Genomic DNA, 18958 nt, shown 5'->3' with positions numbered 1-18958 from the left:
AAACAAATAGCCAGCACGTGTAGACACAAAGTCAGAAAAGCTAAAGCACAGAATGAACTCAGGCTTGCTAGAGAGGTTAAAAGCAACAAAAAAAAAAACGAAGTCACAGCCAACTCTGAGAGAAATTAAACTTTATCAAACACAATATTCTAAATTGATAAATCAGGAAATAGAATGGAAGGTCAAATTAATGAAACAAAAAACGTTTGAGTCGGCGAATAAATGTGGAAAACTGCTAGCTTGGCAGTTGAAGAAAAGACAAAGATTAAATACGGTTACAAATTTAGAGATTGAAGGAAAAAGCATTCAGAATCCTGTGGACATTAGAAAGTGTTTCCAGAGATACTTCAAAAAACTATACACCCAAGGGCCGCAAGACGAGGCTGAGATTAAACAATTTTTGGCAAAAAATGGATTATCAAAATTGTCACAAGAAAATAGGACAATCCTGAATTGCAAAATAACACGACAAGAGATTGAATAAGCCATTCAGAACATGCAATTGGGCAAATCTCCAGGGCCAGATGGGCTGACCTCCAAGTACTATAAGATATTAAAAGACTACTTGATACAACCTTTGATGGAGGTCAGCAATGAAATTTTGGAGGGGAAGAGGGCACCGGAGTCGTGGAAGGAAGCGTTTATCACATTAATACCAAAGACGGAAGCTGAAAAGACACAACTTAAGAACTATCGTCCCATCTCTCTTTTAAACGTGGATTACAAAATATTTGCAGACATTTTGGCAAGTAGACTTAAAAAAGTTTTAAATGAAGTAATCCATAAGGACCAGGCAGGCTTTCTCCCAGGTAGACATTTGTTTGCTAATACAAGGAACATTATTGACATTTTGGAACTTTTGCAAACAGATATAAACACAAAAGCAGTTTTAATTTTTATAGATGCGGAGAAGGCCTTTGACAACATCTCCTGGAAATTTATGATGGGAAACTTAAAAGAAATGGGAGTGGGACGGGGTTTTGAGAATGGGATTGAGGCGATATATTCAGAGCAGAAAGCTAAACTGATAGTTAACAATGTGGTTACAGAGGAGTTTAAAATTGAAAAAGGAACACGACAAGGTTGCCCTATTTCCCCTTTGTTATTTATTTCGGTTCTGGAAGTGCTATTGAATATGATCAGAGGGGACCGGTTGGTGGAAGGAATCCAGGTCGGACAGAAACAATACAAATTAAAAGCTTTTGCAGATGACCTGGTTTTGACCTTGCAGGAGCCAGAGTCTAGTACGAAAAGAGTATTACAACTGATTAATGATTTTGGTCGGGTGGCTGGATTTAAATTGAATAAACAGAAAACTAAAGTTTTGGGGAAAAACTTAACAGATACAGAGTCAGAACGGTTTCAGAAAGAGACAGAACTTAATGTGGTTAAAAAAGTAAAATACCTAGGGGTAAACATAACATCAAAAAATCTAAGTCTATTTAAGGATAACTATGAAAAATGCTGGGCAGAAATTAAGAGAGACTTAGATAGTTGGTCAAAATTGAAACTTTCTTTGTTAGGCCGAATTGCTGCTATTAAGATGAATGTATTGCCAAAGATGTTGTTTTTGTTTCAAACACTTCAGGTTTCGGACAAGACGGAGTGCTTTCAGAAGTGGCAAAGAGATATTTCTAAGTTTGTCTGGCAGGGCAAAAAGCCCAGAATTAAGTTTAAGATATTAACCGATGCGAAAGAAAGAGGGGGCTTTGCCCTGCCAGATTTAAAGTTGTATTATGAGGCCGCAGCGTTCTGCTGGCTAAAAGACTGGCTACTTCTTGAAGACACTGACGTGTTGGATTTGGAAGGGTTTAACAATGCTTTTGGATGGCATGCATACTTATGGTATGACAAGGTTAAAGCAAATAAGGCCTTTAAGAACCATATTGTCAGAAAATCACTGTTTAATGTCTGGACAAAATATAAAGACTTGCTGGAAAATAAAACTCCAAGGTGGCTTTCACCTTTGGAAGCTAAGGCCCGAAAAAGACCCAATATGGAGGCTAAATGGCCTAAATATTGGGAAATATTAGAAAAAGATGGAGACAATTGGAAATTGCAGAGTTTGGAGAAAATGAAGGATAAAGTGCGAGACTGGTTACACTACGCTCAGATTAAAGAAGTTTTTAAAAACGATAAGAAACTAGGGTTCCAGGTGGAGAAATCGAAACTAGAAACAGAATTGTTAGAACCAAAGACTAAGGTACTTTCAAGGATGTATAACTTGCTGTTAAAATGGAATACACAAGATGAAATGGTCAAATCGGCTATGATAAGGTGGGCACAGGACATTGGGTATAATATTATGTTTGAGGACTGGGAAAGGTTGTGGAGTACTGGATTGAAATTTACTGCATGTAATGCTTTGAAAGAAAATGTAATGAAAATGATATACAGATGGTACATGACCCCAGTCAAACTTGCAAAAATTTACCACCTGTCTGACAATAAGTGTTGGAAATGTAAAGAGAGCGAAGGAACATTCCTCCACCTCTGGTGGACTTGCCCTAAAGTGAAGGCGTTCTGGGAAATGATTTATAATGAACTGAAAAAGGTATTTAAGTATACCTTCACTAAGAAACCAGAGGCCTTTCTTTTGGGTATTGTCGGCCAAGGGGTGGTAAAGAAGGATTGGACATTTTTTATGTATGCAACAACAGCGGCAAGGATACTTCTCGCAAAGTACTGGAAAACTCAAGATCTACCCACACTGGAAGAATGGCAGATGCAACTGATAGACTATATGGAACTAGCCGAGATGACTGGCAGAATCCGTGACCTGGGAGAAGAGAGGATGGAGGAGGATTGGAAGAAATTCAAGAACTATTTACAAAAACATTGTAATTTGAGTGAATGCTAAGCAGGATGCTAGATCATAAATAATTGAGCACCACTAACTTAGATGATTTAAGAAAATAAGAGAGATTAAGAAAATATAACTCTTTTTTTTTTGAGAACTAGAAGACTATGAAATATAGAAGGGATATAAGAATGCAAATAAGATAACAAATTGCTGCTAAAAAGTTATAACGATGAAAGTGGGAGCGGGAGATGTGAGGAAGTCCAAAAAAAAAATGTGAAACTATGTTAAGATATTTGCTATATTGTCTGTTACATGTATTTCTATTGTAAACTCTAATAAATATTATATTAAAAAAAAAATAAAAGCAACAAAAAAGGCTTTTATGGGTATGTTCGTAGCAAAAGGAAGAACAAAGAAACAGTGGGGTCACTCAGAGAAGAAGATGGTGAAATGCAAACAGGGGACACAGAAAGGGCTGAACTCCTCAATGCCTTCTTTGCCTCAGTCTTCTCCGATAAAGAAAACAATGCCCGACCTGAAGAATTTGGAGCAAATGATTCAGCAGAGGAAACACAGCCCAGAATAACTAAGGAGATAGTACAAGAATACTTGGCTAGTCTAGATGTATTCAAGTCTCCAGGGCCAGATGAACTGCATCCAAGAGTATTAAAAGAACTGGCAGATGTGATCTCAGAACCACTGGCAGTCATCTTTGAGAATTCCTGGAGAACAGGCGAAGTCCCGGCAGACTGGAGGAGGGCAAATGTTGTCCCTATTTTCAAAAAGGGGAAAAGAGAGGACCCAAATAATTACCGCCCAGTCAGTCTGACATCAATACCAGGGAAGATTCTGGAGCAGATCATTAAAGCAAACAGTCTGTGAGCACCTAGAAAGGAATGCTGTGATCACCAATAGTCAGCATGGATTTCTGAAAAAGAAGTCATGTCAGACTAACCTGATCTCGTTTTTTGACAGAATTACAAGCCTGGTAGATGAAGGGAACGCAGTGGATGTAGCCTACCTTGATTTCAGCAAGGCATTTGACAAGGTGCCCCATGATATTTTTGTAAAGAAGCTGGTAAAATGCGGTCTTGACTATGCTACCACTCAGTGGATTTGTAACTGGCTGACTGACCGAACCCAAAGGGTGCTCATCAATGGTTCCTCTTCATCCTGGAGAAGAGTGACTAGTGGGGTGCCACAGGGTTCTGTCTTGGGCCCGGTCTTATTCAACATCTTTATCAACGACTTGGATGATGGACTCAAGGGCATCCTGATCAAATTTGCAGATGACACCAAACTGGGAGGGGTGGCTAACACCCCAGAGGACAGGATCACACTTCAAAACGACCTTGACAGATTAGAGAACTGGGCCAAAACAAACAAGATGAATTTTAACAGGGAGAAATGTAAAGTATTGCACTTGGGCAAAAAAAATGAGAGGCACAAATACAAGATGGGGGACACCTGGCTTGAGAGCAGTACATGTGAAAAGGATCTAGGAGTCTTGGTTGACCACAAACTTGACATGAGCCAACAGTGTGACGCGGCAGCTAAAAAAGGCAATGCAATTCTGGGCTGCATCAATAGGAGTATAGCATCTAGATCAAGGGAAGTAATAGTGCCACTGTATTCTGCTCTGGTCAGACCTCACCTGGAGTACTGTGTCCAGTTCTGGGCACCACAGTTCAAGAAGGACATTGACAAACTGGAACGTGTCCAGAGGAGGGCAACCAAAATGGTCAAAGGCCTGGAAACGATGCCTTATGAGGAACGGCTAAGGGAGCTGGGCATGTTTAGCCTGGAGAAGAGGAGGTTAAGGGGTGATATGATAGCCATGTTCAAATATATAAAAGGATGTCACATAGAGGAGGGAGAAAGGTTGTTTTCTGCTGCTCCAGAGAAGCGGACACGGAGCAATGGATCCAAACTACAAGAAAGAAGATTCCACCTAAACATTAGGAAGAACTTCCTGACAGTAAGAGCTGTTCGACAGTGGAATTTGCTGCCAAGGAGTGTGGTGGAGTCTCCTTCTTTGGAGGTCTTTAAGCAGAGGCTTGACAACCATATGTCAGGAGTGCTCTGATGGTGTTTTCTGCTTGGCAGGGGGTTGGACTCGATGGCCCTTGTGGTCTCTTCCAACTCTATGATTCTATGATTCTATGATTCTATGATTCCTGTAAGTGCCGTGAATCTGGGCCCATAACCTGTTGTTGGGATACTGCCAGGGAGACAAAGTCCATCATGGCCCCCAAGCCGTCTGCCGGACGATCCATCCATCTCCCGTAGTCACGCAGTATCAGCAATTAGCAACATGAGCTCCAGAAAATAGCCTGCCACATTCTAGAGCCGATGCACACTCTGTTAGCAGATAATGCACAGCAGAAGTCACACTCAGGAGAGCATTATTTACAAGTTTTATTCAGCGTTGATCAGAACAAAGAAAAACATGACTGCCTGCTTCAGTGTCTACGACACAGAGAGAGAAAACGAAAGCAATAGAAAACATAAACTTCCTGTGAACAGGAAATGCGCAGACTCTGTGACTCACAAAGCCTGCTCCCTTTTAAGGTGGAACGGAAATATCCTAACAGTTTTTTTACTATCAAGCAATACATAAATTTTATGGAATAAATAATTAAACCACCTTTTCTGCTCCTCCCCTTTCCTTCAGACCCACCTGATAAGCCTTTAGTATGGTGCTGGTCCACCACCTACCCAGCCATCAATTGCTCCTGGAGGTTGGAGACCAAGACACACCTGCCTACTTTTTTCCCCTCTGTGTACAGGTAAAAAGGAGAAACCCCCTCTTATTGGTATCATAGATACAGCTGTGGCAATCTGGCTCCTTTCTTCACAGAAACAGAGGAAACAACATTTATCAAATTAAAGTGAAGCTTTCAGAAGAGTTTCTGAACCAGATTGGGTTGCAGGGCTACCCATGATGCTCATAAACCAACTTTTTTCCTTAGTAGGTGTCATGGACTGGTTGGACACAGTGGAATGGTGGGAAGAACCAGCTAGGGAACCCCCAAGGGAAGAAGGCTCAGAGCCCAGGGACTGCAGGTGGGACGACAATGAATGGTCAGAGGGAGAAGAGGGAGCAGACTGGGGAAAGGTGTCAGAAGCTGAGGAGGTAACAGGTTTTAGTGAGCAGGGAGAGTCTGTGGCAGAGAGAAGTCCAGAATCAGAGGCAGAAGAGGAAGCTGGAGAGGAGGGTGGCCAAGAGGCAGAGATGAGTCCAGCTGGTGAAGAGTCATGGGTGTCTCTCTGTCCTGCTGCGAGAAGCTCCCCTCGCCGCTGGTCTCCCAGAACCAGGAGAGGCATGAAGAGGGTGGAGGAGAAGTGAGCTTCACGCAAGCGCAGTCTCAGATTGCATGGGCGAAACCCTGGAGAGGAGGAGACTTAGGCAGTTGTGGGGAGTCAGGGACCTTTAGTCTCAGCAACCGATCCATAGGGCAAGAATTGCTGTGTTCATGAGGCCTGACACTCCTGTGCAGCTCCTGTTTTGGTAATATAGAGTTAACTCCAGCTCGATTGGGGTGATTTGTTGCTGGCTTGCTCTTGTCAGTAGGTGGCCTGGGCAGCCCATGCTAATCTTTGACTTCTTTGCAACCCAGGCTTGGCATGGGAGGAGAAGTAAAGGAGTGTGTCCAAGCTACCACAGTGGCCAACAGCTGCTCCATCGACAATGTCCAGATGTTCTCCATCAATCCATATGTGCTGAATGTAACAGTGGTGAACCCCCTGGGGACAGCGACGACCCACTACTACTTCTTCCAGAATGAGATCCGTAGGTTTTCACAGAGTCATGACACACACAATTTCCCTCAACTTTTCTAACGGAAGGAAACAGGATTCATGCTGACGGCAGTAACATGCTGTTGCTCTTTAGACATTGCTGGACTACAACTTCCATCATCGCTGACCATTGGTCACGATGGCTGGGGCTGATGAGTCACTAGCCAATACCTGGCCACACTAGCTAGCACAAAGAAGGATCTCCTGCCCTCTGGTGTAGGCAGATGAGCAAGAGTCTTCCACTGCTTCGTTGGGGCAAAGGTCTGTACAGTGCAGAGATAGGGAACTTTCCATTTTGTCCATCACTGGGGGATTTAAAAGGTTTTCAACCACAAGGGTGACAGAAACAGGTTTGTAGGTTCAGAGTTCTGAGGGCACATTGTGTTATTCAGAGTGGCTTTTACAGGGCTGGCAGGATTGACTCTGAATGTTGTCCACATTAACACCACACATTTATACAAGCATGGCTTCCCCCACAGAATCCTGGTTAATGTAGTTTGTAAAGGGTGCTGAGAGTTGTTAGGAGGGCTCTATCCCCCTCACAGAGCTACAATTCCCAGAGTTCCTTGGGAAGGATTGTTAAACCTCTCTGGAAACTGTAGTTCCATGAGGGGACTAGTGGGGTCTCCTAACAATCCTCAGCACCCTTAACAAACTACAGCTCCCAGGATTCTTTGGGAGCCATAACTATTTAGTGCCTAGTGTGAAGGTGGCACCATAGGCCATGCATGCTTCTTCCATCTCTCCACTTGCTTGCTTGTTTTGTATTATTTTCTCGGCACTGGCTTTTTCTTAGTCAAGCCTGACCCTCCAGAAAACTTGACCGTTTCCCAGATCCTGGGCCAGAGGAAGAAGATACTTTTGGTGTGGAAGCCCCCCAGCTCCTGGAAATTCCCAGAATATTCCCCCCTCAAATACTTGATCCGTTACTCAAGGGATGGAACCAACACCAGCAAAATGGTGAGAGAGAGCACCATAAATAAGTCAGGCTCTGTAGTTTTAGGACAAAATTGCTGCGCTTCCTATATTTAACAGTTGTGCTTCTTCTTGCAGCCCTTCCTTTAATGCTTTGGTGCACAGGCTGCTGACTTATTGGAGATAATAGAAGTAGTAGTAGTCGTGTAGCAAATGGTCAGGCCAGTGTAATAAACAAAAATCTGCCCTTATTCCCTTATGGGGAACACAAGAGCCCTTCTAGAGTCCTTTGTAGGTTCTCCATCGGTCGGAGAAAAGAACAGAGGCCAACCAGAGAATATTGAGAAGCAATGTATTTTAACAGTATTGCACATTTATTCTTATATTAACAATGCACTTAAAATTACTACTCACAGCAATGAATACATGATTGCATTGCACACATAGTTAAGCAGTATAAAAATGTGTAAACAATGTTCTTAAAAACAATTGTTAACAATGCCTAATATCTTTCTTATTGTGGTTAGTGTTACCTTTATTGCTACTAATACCAGTGGCTTACAAGATCAAGCTCTATTCTGGAGTCTGGAAACAAAGTCTTATGAGGAACGGTTGAGGGAGCTGGGTTTGTTTAGCCTGGAGAAACTGAGAGCAGACAGGAGAGCCATCTTCCAATATCTCGAGGGCTGTCACATGGAAGAGGGAACAAGCTTGTTTTCTCTTGCTCTGGAGAGTACGACTCGAACCCATGACTTCAAGTTACCAGAAAGGAGATTCCAACCAAACATCAGGAAGAACTTTCTGACAGAAAGAGCTGTTTGAGAGTGAAAAATGGACTACCTAGGAAGGTGGTGGCCTCTCCTTCCTTGGAGGTTATTAAGCAGAGGTTGGATGGCCATCTGTTATGACTGAACTAGTTGAGATTCCTCATTGCAGGGAGTTGGGCTAGATGACCCGTGGGTCCCTTCCAACTCTATGATTCTATAAGTACCAGTGATAAGACGGTCCACAAAAGGAAAAGGGGTTGCAATGGAGGAAGGCAGGGGAAAGAAAACTGGCACTCATTCTTTCTTGCTACAGAACTATAGTAAAATATTTCCCAAGATCAGAGCAGGCAGAACACCACTTCTTGCTTCATTTACAAATCTCTTCTTATGAAGCAGTACAAAGCGACTGGACGAAAAAACAGAAACAATGATAGACACACATAATAAACTATTTCCAGGACCATTTCTCTCCACATCCTACGGCTTGAGGTTTGGATAGAAAGAGCTGAGGACTGGAGTTGAATTCCACAGCAAGAACATCTCCAGGAGAGAGCTGCATGCTCTGTCAAGAAGTCTCTCTGAAAATCATCCACATGGCCAGGGAGCCAACCTAGGCGAAAGAAAACTCTGGTCCTAAACCTCCGCTGCCTTGCAGTAAGTACAGTGGTACCTCAGGTTAAGTACTTCATTCGTTCCGGAGGTCCGTACTTAACCTGAAACTGTTCTTAACCTGAAGCACCACTTTAGTTAATGGGGCCTCCTGCTGCCGCTGTGCCGCTGCTGCACGATTTCTGTTCTCATCCTGAAGCAAAGTTCTTAACCTGAAGCACTATTTCTGGGTTAGCGGAGTCTGTAACCTGAAGCGTATGTAACCCGAGGTACCACTGTATTTGTTCAGGAGAAGAAAAGGCTCAGGAGTGAACCCTACACAAATCCAGAGTGGAGACCCTAAGGTGGCGCCTTGTCTGCATCCTTCTGTCAAATCCTGCAGCCCAGCTGGTGCCCAACGTCTTGCTCCGCTTTCCTTTGGATCACATCAGTAAGGCTGAGAGGGGGGTCTTGTCTGGGCAGCCCAGGACCTCCAGACACACGGCCCAGGCTTGTCAAATTGGTGTGGGTAACCAGAGGTTCAGTTTCACTCCATTGTGAGAGAAATAATTTATATTGCTTTTTTATTGCCTTTTTAGAACAAATATTGTTCTTATTAATTTTTTTTAAATAAAAGTCATAAGGCCATAAGGTTATAATGGTTAGGAGATTTTTATCTGGGGATGTTCTAATATAGCTTGTGGAACAAATTGTAGTTAAATATGCTAGCAAAATAATAGGTGTTATATGCTTTTGCAGAAATTGCAGTTAAGAACAGCAAAGACAACAAATATATGCTTCAGTAAAATAGAGATGATGGCTTTATTGCTAAAAACAGCATGTAGAGGGGTGAAAACATAATGCCAAATAATAAGGAAAATCATAAATATGAGAGATGGTCGCCAGATTCAGAGGAATGGGAGAAGAGGAACAGGGGCGGGGAGTTTAATATTGTACTAGGCGGACGTGATAGGTTGTGACCCCTGGACAGGGGAGGGAATTTTGTGCTCAGAGATAGCATAAAAGCTTCTTCTGCAATGATTTTCGGGTGTGCCTGCTTTGGTCACCCATCTTACAAGTATGTTTTTGTGATCACTCAAATAAAATCCATTTTGCTTAGAATTTATTTCAAGGCTACAGTTGGGATCAGTGTTTTTATATCTAACAATTGTCTCTCAAGACAGGCAGATGCGGGTCTGGGTTAAAGGCGGATCTACACAGATCCTCATGGATCCTCCACTTTAAAAAAAATAACTCCAACAAATCCAGTGTCAAATCACACATGGAAGGCACGCCTACAGACTGGACTATAAAAAACGTGGATCCAACACTGCAGCACCTCAAAAACATGGATGCAAGGCATGGATCCTCATGAATTCATATGATTTTTATACTGTAACAAAATAAAAACACCATGATACTCTACACCACATCTTAGTCTGTAGGCAGAACCAAAAAACCCACACATCCATTGTTTCGTGGGGCCGCAAAGGCACAAAAACATGGTTAAAAAACACGGATCCGAGGCATGGATCCTCGCGCTTTATGCATTGGGCCACCCCAAACTCACTGTCAAATCACACATCATAGCCAGGGGCACAGCCTGCACCACAAAAAACTCGGATCCATGGCTTTCTGGTAACTCCATGGCCCAAAAACGTGGTTTTGAAGCATGGATCCTCACACTTTTTGCATTGGGCCACCCCAAACTCACAGTCAAATCACACGTCATAGCCAGGGGCACAGCCTACACCACAAAAAACTAGGATCCACGGCTTCCTGGCCATACCGTGGCCCAAAAACATGGTTCTGAAGCACGGATCCTCATGGATCCTCACGCTTTTTGTATTGGGGAACCCCGAATTCACCCTTTATTCAAATATCTTGTACATAACCACAGATCTGACCACAAACATCATGGATGTACTGCTTTGTGGCCCTGGCCAGATGCTACCCTGGATATATTGGCCCATTTTTAGGTGGGTGTGCTGAGATGGAGGAAACGGAGTCAGCTGATTCTCAATCCATTAAAAATGGGGGTCCAACGGCTGGGCCGGAATGATTTTGGTTCGGTTTGCCAGCTCCCAGCTCTTCATGGGGCACAATAGTCACCTGTAGCTGCCATCAGGAGTCCCGGTGTGATTCTGGACGCTTCTGTCTCTATGGAGGGTATAAATGCGATAGATAGATAGATAGATAGATAGATAGATAGATGATAGATAGATACGCAGGGCTACCCTTGAGAATGCTCCAGAAACTCCAAATGGTCTAAAATGCAGATGCATGAGTTCTAACTTGGACTTTGTGGAGAGCCCACATTCAGTTGGTTGTTCATCAGCTGGATTGGCTCCAGGTGGAGTATCGAATCAGGTTCAAGGTTTTGGTGCTAACCTTTAAAGCCCTAAACAGCTGTGACCTTTTTTATCTGTGGGAATTATGTTCCAATACACCCCCCAAAGAGTGTGACGCTCATCTAACAGCAACCTACTGATGGTCCCTGGTCCAAAACATATCCAGCTGTCCTCAACCAGAGCCAAGAGCCAGAGCCTTTTTGGTGCAATGCTTTGTCTGAAGAGACCAGGGCTCAGTGCAATGTATCTCAGTTCTCTCACTCGCTGGATCATCACCTTGTCATTGTGAGTGAGCTTGCACATTCCTATGACCCTTGTGAGTGAAGCCATCGGGAATCTCTTACTCCCAGCAGGGTCACCCAAGGCGGTAAGGTCAAAGAAAATGAAATATACTTGGCATCCTGTAGTGATTTCATGCTCTTTATTGCAGCTTGTAAAACAGTGATTGAATTTCCCCCCAAACCTCAGGCTTTTATATACATTATTTTTACAATGAGTCCCATCTGATTGGCTGATTCAGCTTCCCTCCTGGAGCCTGATTGGTCTTTTCCTGCAAGCCAATCAGTTGTTGCATTCTACGATCCTACCAGCCTAATAGGCTGATTAACTTCCTCCTGGAGCCTGATTGGTCTTTTCCTGCAAGCCAATCAGTTGTTGCATTCTAGGATCCTACTTGTCTATTGTTCTAGGATCCAAGCTTAGTGCATAACAGGGAAGGAGCTAGACAAAGAATGATCCAAGAAGTCCTCCACGGCAGAACAGGTGGATGATAATCTTAAGATTTATTGCCCAGATAAGCCTGGCGTCCGGCCCGCTTCAAACGCTGCGCCAGGCCTCTGCATTCCAAAGTCCGCATTCTGATGCTCTGAGCAAAATAGCAGAGTTAGCAGCGTTCAGAGAAATCAGCTTCTGTGCTTTGGTGTGCCCAAATAGAGTCTCACACAGAGATACTAAGAAACTAAGAGCAGTTTATTACAGCAAAACTAACCATTGTCTAACACAGCATGCAGCATCGTGAAAAACACGTCTGCTTCACATGAAAACGAAAGCAGAATAGAACAAAGGACTGAGACTCTTGGAAGTGACGCAGAGTCTCCCCACCCCACAGTAGGCAGGACGTACACTCTGAGCTGTTTAACCCTGTAAGCTCAGGTTCTCCTCACAGATAACAAGTGGTGTGTTACAACGGCTGTGAAGGTGGATGAAGGCTGCAGCAGATAGGATCCACCAGTTCGTCGTGACTACTCATGCCATCAGAACAGAGCCCTACTGCGAAGACTGTGTGTTGGTCGGCGTGCACTGATCTACACACATAAAACAAATTCATGCACAGGCGTCTTCCCAAAACCCAACCCAAACCCTCAAAGCACCATGGCGATCAGCAAATGGTGACGGGGGCAGGAATGTGAAATCTGGAAGCCCCTAGTCATGAACCAGCACATGGGCGGTGGATACAGATTCAGTCATTCTGACTCAAGGAACGAGGCAGTTGAGCAGCTCGGCAGCTGTATCCATGACTGAGCAGCCCTTTTTAGGATCCACTCTGCTCACCCCGAAAAGGGGGAGGGGCTGGAAACGGTGCCCTAAACATAGTCCTCCTCCCTTTTTCCCTGACTGGATTACCGCACCCAGTGGGGTCATCACCCAGGGGTCGTAAAAGACAATTGAACTTTGGAACATGGAATATATGGACTTTGTCAGATAACACATACAGCGAACGTCCTAAACGCAGAACTGCCATCATTGCAAGAGAGCTGCGACGTTTTAACATCGATATTGCAGCGCTTCAAGACTCGAAGAGCGGGCGAGGAACAACTGAAGGAAGAAAAAGGAGGCTACACATTCTTCTGGAAAAGTCTATCTGAACAAGAACATTAAATACATGGGGTAGGCTTCGCTATGAAAAATGACCTTGTGTAGCTCCTGTCAGAAGTCCCTACTGGCATTAATGAGCGACTCTCAACCCTTCAAATAAAGCTCACAAAAAACCAACAGGCTACTATTATAAGCACTTACGCACCAACACTGGATGCCGATGAAGACGTTAAAGAAAATTCTAAGAATGGCAGATGAAGTTGATGGACTATATGGAATTGGCGGAAATGACTGGCAGAATCCGGGACCAGGGAGAAGAGTTGGTGGAAGAAGATTGGAAAAAATTTAAAGATTATTTACAGAAATATTGTAAAATCAATGAATGTTAGAAAAATGTTGGAACGAATTTACATGGCTTTAGTAGAAATGTTATAAGGAATTAAGTACAAATAGATTAATAGAGTATTAAAGGGAAAAATAAGGTTAGAATGAGTTAAGATAATTATAGGATAGAAAATAGAGGAAGATGGAAAGGAATTGCTGAAATAATTAACAGAAGTGGGATACAAAAAGGGAGGTGTGAGGAGGTCGTGGAAATAAGTGAATGAAAGATGGGTTAATGAAATTGTTTGATTTATTTTATTGTTTTTGTTGTGTCTTTGTTAGTTTAATGTATTGTATTGCATTGGGTTTTTTTTGTTTTTTTCTTTTTTTGTTTTTTCTTTTAGTGTTTAATTTTTTTTGGAAAAGTAATAAATATTATTTTTTTTTAAAAAAAGACGTTAAAGAAAATTCTTACTCTCAGCTGGATACCATCCTATCACAGACGCCTAGGGAAGATAAAATTATCCTCCTGAGTGATTTTAATGCAAGAGTTGGGCAAGATTTCGATCTGTGGCCTGGGACTATTGGGAAAGAAGGAGTTGGCAACAGCAACCAGAACGAAATCTTACTTTTGACGATATGTGCAGCACACAACCTTGTTATTACCAAAACACTCTTTTGACAGAAAAATAAATTTAAAACTTAATGGAGGCATCCTCGGTCAAACCAATGGCATCTCTTAGACTATGTTATTGTCTGTGCTAAAGATCAACGTGATGTGCTCCTTACCAGAGCTATGATGAGCGTCGACGACTGCTGGACAGATCACCGACTAATATGTTCCACGATGGCTATCAAGATTATACCTCAACGCAGGCTTCAGGGAAGGAAACCAAGGTGCAAAATGAACACTCAAGCCCTTCAAGATCCCATTAAGCGGGATTGCTTCCAAACGACTCTTAAGGACCATCTGCTTTCAGACTTCCCTGATAACATCAAGGAACACTGGACCAAGCTATCCATTATTGCAGCCTGTGAACAAACTTTTGTTGTTGTTTAGTCGTGTCCGACTCTTCATGACCCCATGGACCAGAGCACGCCAGACACTCCTGTCTTCCACTGCCTCCCGCAGTTTGGTCAAACTCATGCTGGTAGCTTCGAGAACACTATCCAGCCATCTCGTCCTCTGTCGTCCCCTTCTCCTTGTGCCCTCCATCTTTCCCAACATCAGGGTCTTTTCCAGGGAGTCATCTTTTCTCATGAGGTGGCCAAAGTATTGGAGTCTCAGCTTCAGGATCTGTCCTTCCAGTGAGCACTCATTGTTCAATAGTGAACAAACTATTGGATACCAAACCAAGAAACACCAGGACTGGTTTGATGAGAATGGCAGTGAGATTGGACGCATGATTGACAAGAAAAGGAAGGCATTTCAGATCTGGCTAAGAGATAGAAACTGTGCCACTAAGGGAAAAAAAACCTATGCCAATGCTAAGAACCAGAGAACTAAAAAACACCTGGTGGATAAAAAAACCCCTCAAGAGATCCAGCACTTAGCCGACACTCATGATGCACAGAGTTTCTTTAAAGCCACAAAGACCGTCTATGGACCAATAAATCATGGCATATGCCCCCTACGCTCAGCAGATGGTACCACACTTCTAAAAGATAAAGAAGCTAATGCACTGTGCTGGAAAGGACACTACCAACATCCTTAACCGCAACTCCCCCATAGCTGCTGAGGTCCTCTCACAAATCCCGCAAAAACAAGTTAGAGATGAGCTTGCGGTATCTCCAAATCTGGGAGAGCTGTGTACAGCTATTAACCAAGTGAAAAACAACAAAGCCCATGGACCTGATGGGATACCTGCTGAAATCTTCAAAGTGGGTGGAACTGAACTTACACAACAACTTCACAAGCTCATCGAAAAAATCTGGGAGAGAGAAGCAATCCCAGCAGACTTCAGGGATGCCAAAATTATCAATCTCTTTAAAAAAGGTGACAGAACTGATTGCGGAAACTATCGAGGCATCTCTCTATTAGCTGTGGCCGGCAAAATTCTTGCAAGGATCTTAGCAAACCGTCTCTTAACAATATCCGAGGTGACCATGAGGAGATTTCACCCCTCCCATATCCAAGAATCTCCTGAGGAGTCTGCTGATTCTCCAGAGAAGAGGAGGCGTGTTCTGCTCTCTACTTATTCTGCTCCAGCACCAGAGTCAGTCAGTCAGTCAGTGTCGGAGAGAGAGAGAGACTGAGTGTTAGAGATCGTGTGTAGAGATAAGGTTGCTGCTAAGAGCAGCTGCAGACACTCAGTGCAGTGCAGCATTCATTTATGCTTAGACCTATTTAGCTCTGTATATAGTTGTATAATAGTTGTAGATAGAATAAAGAAGATATTCTACAGAGCAGCTCTCCGAGTTGTTTATATACTCTGCTAGACTCTGCTGTACTCTGCTGTGCGACGACTGTCTTCTTGTGGAAGTGAATCCGGTGCTCACAACTCTAAGCTGTGAGTCCACAGCACTTTGACCTGTTCCTGTGCAGAAGGTGGTCTCTGGAAGTGCTACCCAGCTCGCCTAGCCCAGTCGGGGCTGAAGTGGATGAGTCCAGTTGGTGGCACTGGCTCAAGGGCGATGCTGACAGACCCTTCCTGAATCCCAAAATGGTTTTCGGCCTTCTAGGGGGACAGTGGACAAGATTTTCACTGCTCAGCAACTTCAGAAAAAATGCAGAGAGCAAAACCAACCCCTGTATATGGCGTTTATCGACCTGACTAAGGCTTTCGACACTGTAAATCGTAATGCCCTGTGGACTGTCCTTCTGAAAATTGGCTGCCCAGATGAATCTGTAAACATCTTTCGGCTCCTCCATGATAATATGACAGCAACAATCGCAGGTAACAATGGCTCTCAAAGTGAACCATTCACAGTGGGATCAGGTGTTAAACAGGGTTGTGTTATTGCCCCAACTCTATTCATTATTTTCATTACCATGATCCTACACTTTGTTGAAGGTAAACTCACCACTGGGGTAGAAATCATATATCAAACAGATGGAAAGAAAGCTCTTCAATCTGAGCAGGCTGAAAGCAAAGAATAAGGTTACCGTAACTTCCGTCATAGAGCTTCAGTGTGCTGATGACAATGTAGTGTGTGCACGCTCAGAGGATGACCTCCAAACCATCCTAAATATCTTCACAGAAGCTTACGAAAAGCTTGGCCTGTCCCTCAACATCCAAAAAACCAAAGTGCTGCACCAACAAGTACAAAATAACCCCTTTGCAGTGCCACAAATCCAACTCAATGGTGTAACATTGGAAAATGTCAATCACTTCTCCTACCTAGGCAGTTATCTTTCCACAAGGGTCAACATTGATGCTGAAATCCAGCATCGCCTGAGCTCTGCGAGTGCGGCTTTCTCCCGATTGAAGTGCAGAGTGTTTGAGGACCGGGACATTCACAAGGAAACCAAAATGCTTGTTTACAAAGCTATTGTACTACTAACCTTACTGTATGCTTGTGAAACATGGACCACTTACAAATGCCATCTCCAACTCCTCGAAAGATTCCATCAACGGTGTATCCGAAAAATCTTACACATCACTTGGGAAGACAGGTGAATTAATATCAGTGTACTGGATGAAGCAAAGATCACCAGTGTTGGAGCAATGATTTTTCAGAATCAACTTTGTTGGACTGGTCATGTTGTGCAGACGCCTGATGATCGTCTTCCATAGCAACTACTCTATTCCGAACTTAAAAGTGGAAAGCGTAATGCTGGTGGTCAACAAAAGAGGTTTAAAACTGTCTCAAGGCAAATCTTTTAAAATGTAGTATAAACACTGACAACTGGGAAACACTGGCCTGCGAGCACTCCAATTGGAGAACAGCCTTTCCCAAAGGTGTCATGGACTTTGAAGACACTCGAACTCAGGACAAAAGGGAGAAACGTGCTAAGAGGAAGGCACACTTGTCAAATCCTCATCGTGATCAACTCCCGCCCGGGAACCAATGTCCCCACTGTGGAAGGACATATAGGTCCAGAATTGGCCTCCACAGTCACTTGCGGACTCAGTGTTAAAACCGTGTTTATGGAAGACAATCTTACTTGGCTGTAAGGGACTGTGTGCTGATAAGCTAGCAAAGATAAACCTCCGGGCACGCAGCCATCTCTGTACAAGATTTATTGCTCAGCTTTAAAACAGTTACAAGAGTTCAAAAACATACATCCATCTTCTACGAGTTAGATGAGTCGTCTGGCGACTTTTTACGACGTCCCCAGCAGACCCATTTTCTGAGTTCACGCCTCCTTTTTCCTCTGCTCTGTGAGTGGCTGGGTCCTGGCCTTGGCTCCCCCCGCCCAGCCTCCTCCTCTGACGTGGAAGAGAAACTGCTGATTGCCTGCTTGGGCTCTCTGTACTTGTCTCTCTCCCCCCTCAGCTCTTTAGCAACCTCCAATTCCCTGACATCGGCTATGAGGGATCGCCGAAGAAGAAGAAGAAGATCTCAGTTCTGTAGAGCTTGTAAGACCAAGTTGTTTCACCAGTCCTAAGGTTGAGGGCAGCAATGGTTTTATTTTTACCTTTCCCTTCCCCTCCCCTTTTTATTTTCTTCTCACTCTTTCCCTCTTCCTGTTGGGCCTTTCCGTCTTCCCCTTTTATTCTTACCCTTGCTGGGCTAGTAGCTGGTAATCAGGGTGCCTCAGTTATTGGAGTCGAATTGTCTTTTAATCTATCTGTTTCATTGAATTTCTGATGTTGCACACTGCTCTGAGCCCACTTTGGTGAGGAGAGCAGCTTAAAAATCTAATAAATAATAAAATTATTATTATTATTATTATAATTATTGTTTTTTAAAAAGGGCCAGGGCGAAGGCTGAAGCCCATTCTCCCATTTCACTGTGGTACCAATCCAAATTTGGCCCCCGTGGTGCTTTTCCCACCAGGAGGTCACAACAAGGTGTCTGTTGTGGGGGACGAAGGGAAAAGAGATTGTGAGACGCTTTGAGACTCCTTATAGGGAGTGACAGGCGGTGTATCAAGTCCAAACTCTTCAGGCTGCTATTATTGCACTAATTTACACAGTGGGACCAACAGATACTTCACTTGGACTGCACTCTTCCCCAAAACATCATATCAAGGACTGGAAAAAGACAACTTCATCATGCTTAGATCACAAGATGATGCAAGTTTTCCCCAAAAACCACCCGCAGTTGGGTGGCTAAAATGGACACAGACGTTGACATGAGACAGCCACTGTAGCATCTGAGTGGAGTTAACTAAAGAAAAGATGATCCTTTGGGGGAGGGCTAATCGAATCTGCCCCCCATCCCATGCACGTACCTATGAAGATGTTGGCGTGCTGGCAATCAAAAAATGTGTGGGAAGGTGAGACAAAGTTTTTTTCTTAGCTATACATGCAGGGAGGGAGCAAAACTCCAGTAGAATTGTGCCAGCACCTCAGTGGGCTTGCCTCAGCCCAAACTGGCTGCTGTGTAGGTCTGTGGGGCCTTCACTTCATTTATAGTCCCTTTTCTCACCAGTGGGGACTCCAAAAGAAACACGTCCTTCTCCTGACTTCTACTTGGTACTCACA

General features: G+C 43.7%; 1 pseudogene across 1 annotated transcript; it reads left to right on the top strand.

The window, feature by feature from the left end:
• Nucleotides 1-6427: 6427 nt before the first annotated feature.
• Nucleotides 6428-17882, top strand: LOC308467637 (interleukin-27 subunit beta pseudogene; annotated as a pseudogene). Its single transcript has 3 exons — nt 6428-6596; nt 7401-7564; nt 17805-17882. The product of its transcript is annotated as an interleukin-27 subunit beta pseudogene (transcript).
• The last annotated feature ends 1076 nt before the right edge of the window (nt 17883-18958 follow it).

Source organism: Podarcis pityusensis, assembly GCF_964106645.2.
Source record: "Podarcis pityusensis genome assembly, chromosome: W".
Taxonomy (NCBI): Eukaryota; Metazoa; Chordata; class Lepidosauria; order Squamata; family Lacertidae; genus Podarcis; species Podarcis pityusensis.
This window is presented reverse-complemented; position numbering and strand designations above follow the sequence as displayed.